Source organism: Athene cunicularia, assembly GCF_003259725.1.
Source record: "Athene cunicularia isolate RWA chromosome 4 unlocalized genomic scaffold, athCun1 chr4_part1, whole genome shotgun sequence".
NCBI lineage: Eukaryota > Metazoa > Chordata > Aves > Strigiformes > Strigidae > Athene > Athene cunicularia.
The window spans coordinates 2,619,654-2,628,955 of NW_020799098.1; the positions used below are offsets into that span (position 1 = coordinate 2,619,654).

The window sequence follows — 9,302 nt, forward strand, 5'->3', positions numbered from 1 at the left end:
ACAAGCAAAGGTGGCTGCGAGGATTGCAAAACCCTCAAAATTTAGCTGGAAATGGAAAATTGAACTTTTCCACTCCCAGACTTGGTGCTTGATGGTGATCAATATGCATAAACCCAACACAGGCATCTCCTCCTCTGTGGTACAGTTCTGGTGCTGAAGGCAATGCCATGGGATATCATCCTTCCCTGTTCACCCCAGCACCGTGGTCTGACCTTAGTGGGACGGAGAAAGTCAAGAGACCTTAAAATTCAGAGTTACCTGCAGCACGCGGTCTGTAAGCAGAAAATGATGGATCACCATGCACAAATTTTCAGCATTACCTACCCACACCCCCACTTTTCTGACAGACATTGCTTCTTACGCGGGTTTCTCATAAATTAAGCCCCAAAATAAGTAAAATCCCAAGTTACAGGTGTGTTGCTGATGCAGAACTCGTTATATAAAAAACAAACAACTTTTGAGAGGGTTACTTAAAGTTTGTATTTTTCTTGCAGCTGACCAAACAAAACCTGCTAAATATTTCCCAACTGCTCCAAGGCTACCAGGGTCTCCTCAGGCAGCGAAGCTAGAAAACACCAACGCGACTTTCAGGCGTGTAATAGTTTGCTGTCGGATCTTTACAAACTCCCGGGTGCTGAATCGCCTACTAGAAGGCAAAATCCGTAAGTCGGCTTAGCAATGAGCAGGCAGGCTGCCTCGAGTGTCTTTTTAAAGGTCAAGAGAGCACATGATGCCTGGGAGACCTCGCGTTTGGTTTTTACTATGAGTTAAAGATACTTCCAGAGTGTCTGCTTATTAAATAGCTGCCTCTCACCGGCCAACCGCAGATCTTTTAAAACCAAGAATTTCCTCATCTCAAATATCATTACCTTTCTTTCAGCCCATTCCTACCCTTCCCCATCTTCACCAAAACAGTGGCATTTAAGAGGAAAAAAAACCCGCATCGAGATGAAATGCAAGGAAAGGTCCCACCACCGCAGGGATTTTCGGGTAGTGCTGCCGAGAAGCATCATTGAAATTCAGCGGAAGAAGCCGGTTTTCCTCCGCTCTGCGGGGGCTGCCATGTTAAATCACATTTGGATTCACAGTACAAGGCTGCTAAAATACCACCGCGGCAGCTATTGGCACATTTCAATGAAAACGCCGTGGCCTCATTAGTATAGTGGAAATGATGAGCTTGTCTTTGTATATATTTAAAAGCTTGCCTTGGAAAGTATATTGGGTCAGGGCCAGAAATTCCTGGCTTGGAGCTCTGACCACTCGGCAGTTTGAGATTGCCTCGCTCCCACAGGTCAATCGACCGTGCAGCCACTGACCCAGGGGAAAAGGCATTTAAAAAATACCCTGCAGGGAAAGGCACGAGGCAATATGGCAAGAGGAGGCAGAACAACCAGGTTTCAACTAAATCCTCCTCCGTGTTAGCTCCATGCGTGGTTTTCCTTGCGAGCTGGTTAGTGATCATGTCCTAATGAAGGCGCAGGTTATAATTAAGAGGATGCAGGGATGTGGAGTGCGTGGAGTTTCATCCCACTCCCATCACTCCTGACAGCTGGGGTGAGAGCATCCCATCGACCCAAAAGCATCCTTCCCCTCTGGGGATGGACCACGAAAGCCTGAATCCTTTGCAGTAAGGGGAAACCTCATGAAATAACATCATTTTCAGGATCTGCTCATCTCGATATGCAATTTTGCAAGTCTTTATCAAGAAAAGTTTTTGAGTCAGCTCCCTACTTACCCGCACGGGTGCTGCAACGCAGCCAAGCCACGAAAACCCAACGTATCTGCTGAACGGCTACCGTGGTTTGGTGCCAGGGATGCTGGAAAAAAAAAACAAAAAACAAACCCTAATATTGCACAAAAAGCCAGAGTGAGTGAGGGAGAGGATGAACATATTGTTTTTAAATGCTTTGATTGGCAAAGACTCCCATAAATTGGTTCAGCTCTTAGTAACAGCACAGAGATCCCCTTTTAAAACGCAGCGATGATGTTAGGTGGCACAGAGAGAAAAGGGGGGGGGGGGGGAAAAGCCTCGGCTAATCCTCACAATTTTATAAGCATCTGAGACACTAATCCGTTGATCTCATTGAAAAGGATCAGAATTACTCCCTCGCCAGTAAATTTAAGAAGTTTTCTACCAGATGTAAACAAAAGCGAAGAGCAGCCTGCAGAGACGGCTGCCACACAGCGAGTCCTTGCTGAGAAATCCTCACCAGGGCTGGTTTTGGGGCGAAAAAGGGGAATTTCCACCCCAGTGCTGCGGAGCGTTGGCTGGAGTGATGCCAGTATCCAAGGAGAGCCCAGTCAGCTCATCCAGCTGCTGGTGAAAGGCAGGATCTTGTCCCACATGAGCATCCCTCTGAGGCATCACAACCCACTGTGGGGTCCCACTCTTAGGAGAATGATGCCCCAACTAAAAAAAAACCAAACCAACACACCAAAAACACCAAAATCCCCCAACTTATCTGCACTGGCTATGGAAACATTATTTTAATAGTAAGAAAAAAGAGAGGGCAAACTTCTAAGGAGCAAATTGGGTAATTCGCACAAAACCTGCGTTTTGCCCAGCTTCCCTGCAACCTTCATCCACATTGCTCCAAGGCAAGGACCCGCGTTATTGAGGTGGAAAAATATAACACAGCGTCCCCGTGTAAACAGTCTGGCACCAGCTGCTATGCTTGCAATGAATAATTCATAATATTAAAGATTATTTGATTTAGAAGATGAAGCAGGTAATGTGCAACTTGGTTTCTGATACCAACCACAGTTCACTCCTAAGTTTGATGTTCTTCTGGCTGTTAAGAGAAATTTTAATAGCTGAAATACATCAAAACCTAAAGGAGGCTTCAAGCAAAAAGGATTCAGGTGATTCCTTGGTGAGGAAAAGGCACTTATCCTCCAAAAAAGAAAGCAAACTTCTGTTAGTACTTTCTTCTTTCCTCTTTTAAATTCCATTCAAAAAAAGAAATCTTGAGTGATTTAAGTTTCAACCTCAGTTTAAACCAGGGCTCAAACTCATCAGAGCTTGTCTTAAAAGCACTCCTTTTAGAGCTGTTTGATGAGATGGTGACAGAATCCCTCTTCTCCAGCCCCTTTTAAAAATATGAAAAATATTCTCCTGGCTTCGGGAAAACACTCGCCATCCGCACAGAGCACAACTCCCAACTCCCCTGCAACACTCCCGCTCCCAGCTTTAGCTCTCAAGAACCAGCCCGTGGCCATCACCACCCTGACCTCGTCCTCCTGCTCCATCCACAGCAGATGTGAGGGGGGAAGATGCTGCAGGAGAAGTTGGGGGGGGGGAAGACGCGAGGGGGAAGCCCTGAGGGCGATGGGAGCACGCAACGACTCAGCATCCCCCAGGCAAAGCAGCAGCTGAGGAAATGATCCATTTTTCCTGCTTTTACTCCCAAAGCACCGCCCCCAAACAATGCTCAGCGCGACGTGAGGGTTTTTTTTGGTGTAAATGCAAAGCGAGACCGGGGTGGAGGACTCAGCTGACAGACAGCCGACCTACGCAAGCGCCAGCGGATGGGCTCCAGCCAGCTCTCGGGCGAGATTATCACTATTTATTCAGCCACAAAACCACCCAATGCTGCACAATCCCGTCCCACTTTGGATGGCCACCACTGTCACAGGGGCTCCAGAAGCCTCGTCTTTTATTTCAGATGCCAAGACAGTGAGATGCCGGGTCTTAATCCGGCACTTCTCAGCTAAAAAGAAAAAAAAAAAAAAAAAACCAAAAACCAAAACAAAAAGCAAACCCAACCCCGCAGCTGCGTTAATAACTAACGAGCCAGGAAATCGCCCCGGGGGAAGCCCAGCCTGGCGATGGGTTTTTATACAGAACAATGGAAAAACGAGAGTCTTTAAAACGCCACGGAAATATTTGCCTGGCTGCAAGAAAAGCTCTGCGTGGAGAGAAGTTTAATTCGATCCTTACGGTCCGCCGGCAGTTTAATTTCATGCAGGTTGCGAGCACAAAGCGCCTGGTCAGGGGGGAGGCACGACACTGGGATGAATTTATTTTAGCTGGAAGCTGTCAGGTGGGAGGCTGTGCTCCCTCCCACCCAATTGCGATGGGTCATTTGGCTTCACCCATCATCTTACCTGCCAGGCTGCTCCTCCTGGCTTCAAACGGACCGACCGAAGAGCCGAAACCTCCTGCCTTGTGGATTCCCGGGATGGGAATCTGCACGGAGCTCTTCTACTTTCCCCTAAATACTCTTCCAAGGCAGGCAGCTGGGAAAGCCCCGGTTATTTGCAGGCAGAGCGAGGGAGGACGGCCCCGAGCCAGCCGACGGCTGCGATCAGGAGGGTGGCTGCTCTCCCCCCTCGGCACTTTCAGTTTCTCTCTTGCAAACACACTCCCGGTGCGGTTTCCTCGTAAGGCGCTTTGCGAGTTTAAAGCTCTATTAGCAGCAAAGATTAATCCTCCACGGGGATAGATTAAAAAAAAACCCCAAAAAACCCAACAACAAAAACCCAGGAGAAGTTATTCCTGCTTGCTTCTCACATTTATAGTCCCAGAGCTGGAGCAGAAAAAGCAACTGGTCAAAGGACTTCCCTGCCCCGGCTTCCCGCGGCCCGGCCCTCGCTCCTCCTCCTGCTCCTCGGTGGCTCGCCCTCTTTTTCCGAAGGTTGATCCAGTTTTAGCTCCAGCGTTGGAGCAACTCGAGACCTCGCAGCCTTCAGCTACGCCGAGGCAGCTGCTCACAGTTAATTTGGTCCGTGGGCTCTGGCACCCGGCTCCCGCTGTCCATCCACGCGTCGGCGTTGAGATTTTTTGCTTCTCCCGGCAGGGTGAGGTTGTCCATCCTCCCCAAGCGTGTCTTCTCCTCTCCTGCCACCACTCATCCCTACTTTAGATGCTTCACAGCCACTCTGTCCTCACCCCTGATGCTACTGCTGGCATCCTTTCGAGGTGTTTTGGATGGCTGCTCTTTCCTCCCTTCAACATCCCTCTGGCACTGCCATCAGTTCATTAACAGGACAAGAGGAGCCCTTGACACATGGCTGGAACTGATTTTTTCTTTGCAGGAAAGTAGATTTGCCACACAGGTAGAAAAACAACACATTGGATGGTCCATGTCATCACTCCAAGTAGGGAAAAACATCCGAAAATGATGCAGCTCCATCCCCAGCAGCATCCCGGGCTCCAACTGCCGAGTCCGATGGAGAAGACACTGGAGCTTTCCCATTCCTCAACTTGGGAGGCAAATTGCCTCTGCCTGTCACTACGGTGAAACCACGGGGGGTTTGCATCCTCTCCCTGAGTGCGTTTTTGTTGGGATCACCTGCATTTCTCAACCCACCAAGAGGTGCCACCAGGGCCAGGTGACAGCTCAGCTGCAGATAAACCCCACGTCACATCATGGCTGATGTCATTTTAAAGATGTGAGTCAGTGTGGGGGTGCGGGCAGGACGGCCGCTCCCGACACAAAGTCTGAGTGGTTTCAGGGCAACGTCGCTATGAAGAGACAGGGGAGGGAAGACTACGCAAGGCCGATGTTATCTTATATCAACAACACTCAGCTTTATGATGCATGATCACAGGAAACAAAAATAAACAAAAACCGAACTCGGCAACACCAACCACAGCCAAGACCAAGACACCTGAAGATCAGAAGAAGGTTCAAACCCCAAAACCCACTCTCCAGGCTTTGACACCAATGGTTCCAAGGTGGCTGGTGACCACCAAAAGCATCTGCACCCTCCCAGCCCGGCCCACGGGAGGGGGTTGTATGGTTTTACTGTGCACCTGGGCGAGACAGCAGGAGTTTGACTCGCTGGGAGAGGACCTTGTCTGAGTCGTGCCAAGCCTCGCCATCCCATGGCAGAAGCGTTTTAGGAGGACATGAACATGCCCAGCCGTGCCTCTCTTCACCTTTTCAACATCCATGTGGTGTTTTATGGCCACGAGATAATAACTTGCAATGTGCCTTCTGCCATATGGCCAACGTGGAGGCAACGGCTGGATTGTTGGGAGGGATGACCCAAGAGGGAACATGTAGAGAGGTGGTCCATCAGCACAAAAGCCCTCCTAGCAAAGCCAGGTGTCCTCGTATCATCCCACACATCATTTAGCCCAGGAGATCAGCTGGAAATCAAGTCCTTCTTGGGTAAAACCTCCAGGCCCAGTTCAGTCTCACAGTCTGGAGATATCCCACAAGAAGCTCGCTGCTTCCTCACCACACAACCCTCAACCATCATCTACCTCTCCCCCAGGACATGGCCAGGACCACTTTCCAGCCAAGAACAGCAGGAGCAAGCAACAGTCATCATCCCATTCCCCATCTGGCACACAGGCTCTTCCTTATTGGAAGTTTGGAGAGATGCTACTAACACAGATGCATGTTGACCAAGGTGTCCTTCCCAGCTGGTCCATCACAGGTATCTCCAGACGAGCTCAGAAGCAAGCAGACCGCAGCTCAGGCTGTACAAGCAGAGGCACCACCTTGGCTTACCCACTTCCAGCGCTTGTCCCCCCAGATCTGAGACAGCCTCGGACTAACCACCACCACTGATCCAACGAGTAGACCTAGAGAGTCCAAACCCAGCAGGAGATGAGAAAGAAGGTTCTAGCCAGCAGGCCAGCCTTGACAGCCTTTTACCGAGCTAAGCAGTGACAAAATAAGCAAACCCGAGCTGAGCTGGTAGCCAGGTGGAGCTTTGGGAGGTTGTGGAGGGGATTTCCATCAACAGCAAGATCAGGAGACCCAGGAGGTCATCACCACCCTCACCTCCAGCAGCTCCACCACCCACCCAGAACCACAACCTTCATCTGCAAGTCAGCTCTACAGCACCATCCTTCCTGGCTGCTTTCAGCACACACTGCAAGGGTGGAAGGATTTCTTTTCCTTCTTTTTTTTTTTTTTTTTTTTTTTTTTTTTTTTTTTTTTTTTTTTTAAATACCTCAATGAGCACATTTTGGGTTCTTTCCACCTTGCCCCTAAGCATTTCTTCTCTCAGGGGCTATATTCTTCCACCATCAGTTATTGGAGGCAAAGGCTTGTTATTTTTCCAGGCTGGGGGCCAAATTTGTATTTAATTTTTGCTCCAGATGGCACAGCACTCTAGATGCATCAGCTGGAGCATCTAACCTGTATGAATAAAGTAATAGAGCAAATAACCTGATTTACTCAGGGGTTGTTTGACACGCTCAAAGTAGCTCTGCTTACACCTGTCATAAAAAAGCAGCATTAATATGAATTGAGGCTACGGTCTCACTATCAAACTGAACACCCACGGGAACTGAAACAACAATAGGAATCTAAATAATAATAAAAACAACTTGTATTTTGCTTTCTCACAAGTCAAGCATAAAATAAAGGTTTATCTGAGCCGTCAAGGCAGTCAGGTCTGAGCCTGGACCTGCATTTCCTTCACCTTCCTCTGTCCTCTCCAGTCCCAAAGCTGCCGGTGGCAGCAGGTTGTGCAAACCGGGGTCAAACTTTTCCTCCTACAAACAAGCAGAAGGGTTGGTGAACCCAGATTTTAGTGTGTGGTGCTTAGAGCTTCTGGCCCATCTCACCCGAAGAGATGCGAGGAGGACACAAGAGGACGACCACGAGACGCTCCAGTCACGCTTCTGGGTATTTCACCCCGCTTCTAGGAAGCTGCCACATCCCTCCAGCTTAGCCTGCAGCTGGGATATGTTCCCAGCAAACTAAATAACCGAAAATAAGCCAGAAAAATAAATAAATAAATAGAGATGCGAGTCGTCAGTTTATTTGTCTGGGCACACGAAACACCACACACAATCAGCTCAGCCCGCAAACGGCTGGAAACAAAGGGCCAGAGGAGGGGTTTTGTGATTGTCTTTGCTCCGTTCGGAGCATCCTCGGGTTGTGAGAGCCCGTCCTGGCGGCAGCCGAGACAAAGGAACGCCAGGAGCTGTCGGCAGGAGCCGGCCGGGGAAAACCGGGGTGAGGAGGCACTCACGTCGCCCTTCCCGGCAGCCGCGGAGCCGGGTTCGCGTGTTGCCGAACACGTTATACATGGCAGGAAACTTGAGATCAAAGGAGAGAAGCGTGCCAGAGCAAGATGTCATCCAAACCTCCTGCCAAAGGTGCACAAGGGAGGGGGGAAATAACCCCCAGACACACACGCTGGCGCATCCGATGGATCCGGCACCGCTCGTAGGTGCGCAAAGCGAGCGGACCCACGGAAACGCTCTCCTCCTCACGCCCAGACTAAAACAAAGACAGGCTAAACTAAACAAAAAAAAACAACCCCAAACCCCAGGAGGTGCATTTTTACCCGTCGGTTTTCAGTCCCACAGGACCCACGCGTGTCCCCTGCCAAAGCGGGCGAAGCGGCGGATGCTGGGAGGGCTCCGTACGTGCCTGTACGGCAGGAACAGCAGCCCTGTGTAACTCCAAACAGCAGCTCTTCCCATTTCTGGGTTGTTGGTTTCTTTTTTTTTAAGCTGAAGAAACCCGCAGCGTCCTGTCTTGGCCCCAGGAAAGCAAAGAGACGTGCCTGATCGCAAGCCAGCAGCTACCAGGAATGGGGGTGACCCGGGGACCCTGAGCCAAGCGTGGGGTGGGACCCCCAGGAGCTCTCCCTCGTAAAGGAGGTGCAGGTGGGATGGGTGCTGGGTGGGGACATGTCCCCTGTCCCTATGCGCTTACCCAGACCCCTCCTCTGTTACTCCTGGGTGATGCGGTCCCAGGCCATGGTAAAGCCTCCACTGCCCCCTTCTCTGGGCTAGCCCCTCTGCCCCACAAGTGGGGATCTTATGGGTCCCAAGCAGGGAACCTTATAGAGCTTACAGGGACCCCCACAGAGCTGCCAATCACCCCAAAGTCAGAACCCGGTCACCCTGAGGAGGGCCTGCGGTGGGGGTGCAGGGACAGGCCTTGCTCTGCAGGGCACAGCCGGGGGAAGCCCCGTTTCCCTGTGGAGATCCCTGCCCCACCGGGGACTGTGGAGCAGAGAAGTGGGGCAGCCTGTCCCCCACGGGGGCTGCTGAGGAGGGGGAGCACCTGCCCCAGGGGGGTGCTGGAGGAGGGGTCCTGCCTTATAGACCAGTGCACAAGGAGGGGCCCTGCCCCACAGAACGCTGCACAAGGAAGGACCCTGTCCCACAGAGGTGCTGGAGGAGGGACACTGCCCCACAGAACGGTGCACAAGGGGAGACCCTGCCCCACAGAACGGTGCACAAGGGGAGACCCTGCCCCACAGAACGGTGCACAAGGGGAGACCCTGCCCCACAGAGCAATGCACTAAGAGGGACCCTGCCCCACAGAGCGGTGCACTAGGAGGGACCCTGCCCCACAGAGCGGTGCACTAGGAGGGGC

At 51.2% G+C, this 9,302-nt stretch overlaps 1 protein-coding gene across 3 annotated transcripts in view; it reads right to left on the reverse strand.

Annotated features, from left to right (window-relative positions):
* Window positions 1-8,443, reverse strand: part of RNF24 (ring finger protein 24) — a 30,475-nt gene extending 22,032 nt beyond the window's left edge. Inside the window, exons 1-2 of one of the 3 annotated variants that reach the window (XM_026846742.1) lie at window positions 8,439-8,443; window positions 1,736-1,817 (exon numbers count right to left, since the gene is read on the reverse strand). The gene's annotated coding sequence lies outside the window, so the exon portion shown is untranslated. Of the gene's footprint in view, window positions 1-1,735; window positions 1,818-4,107; window positions 4,450-8,438 lie in introns of those variants that run through there. The other 2 variants (XM_026846739.1, XM_026846741.1) reach the window with 2 other exon arrangements.
* Between the last annotated feature and the right edge of the window lie 859 nt (window positions 8,444-9,302).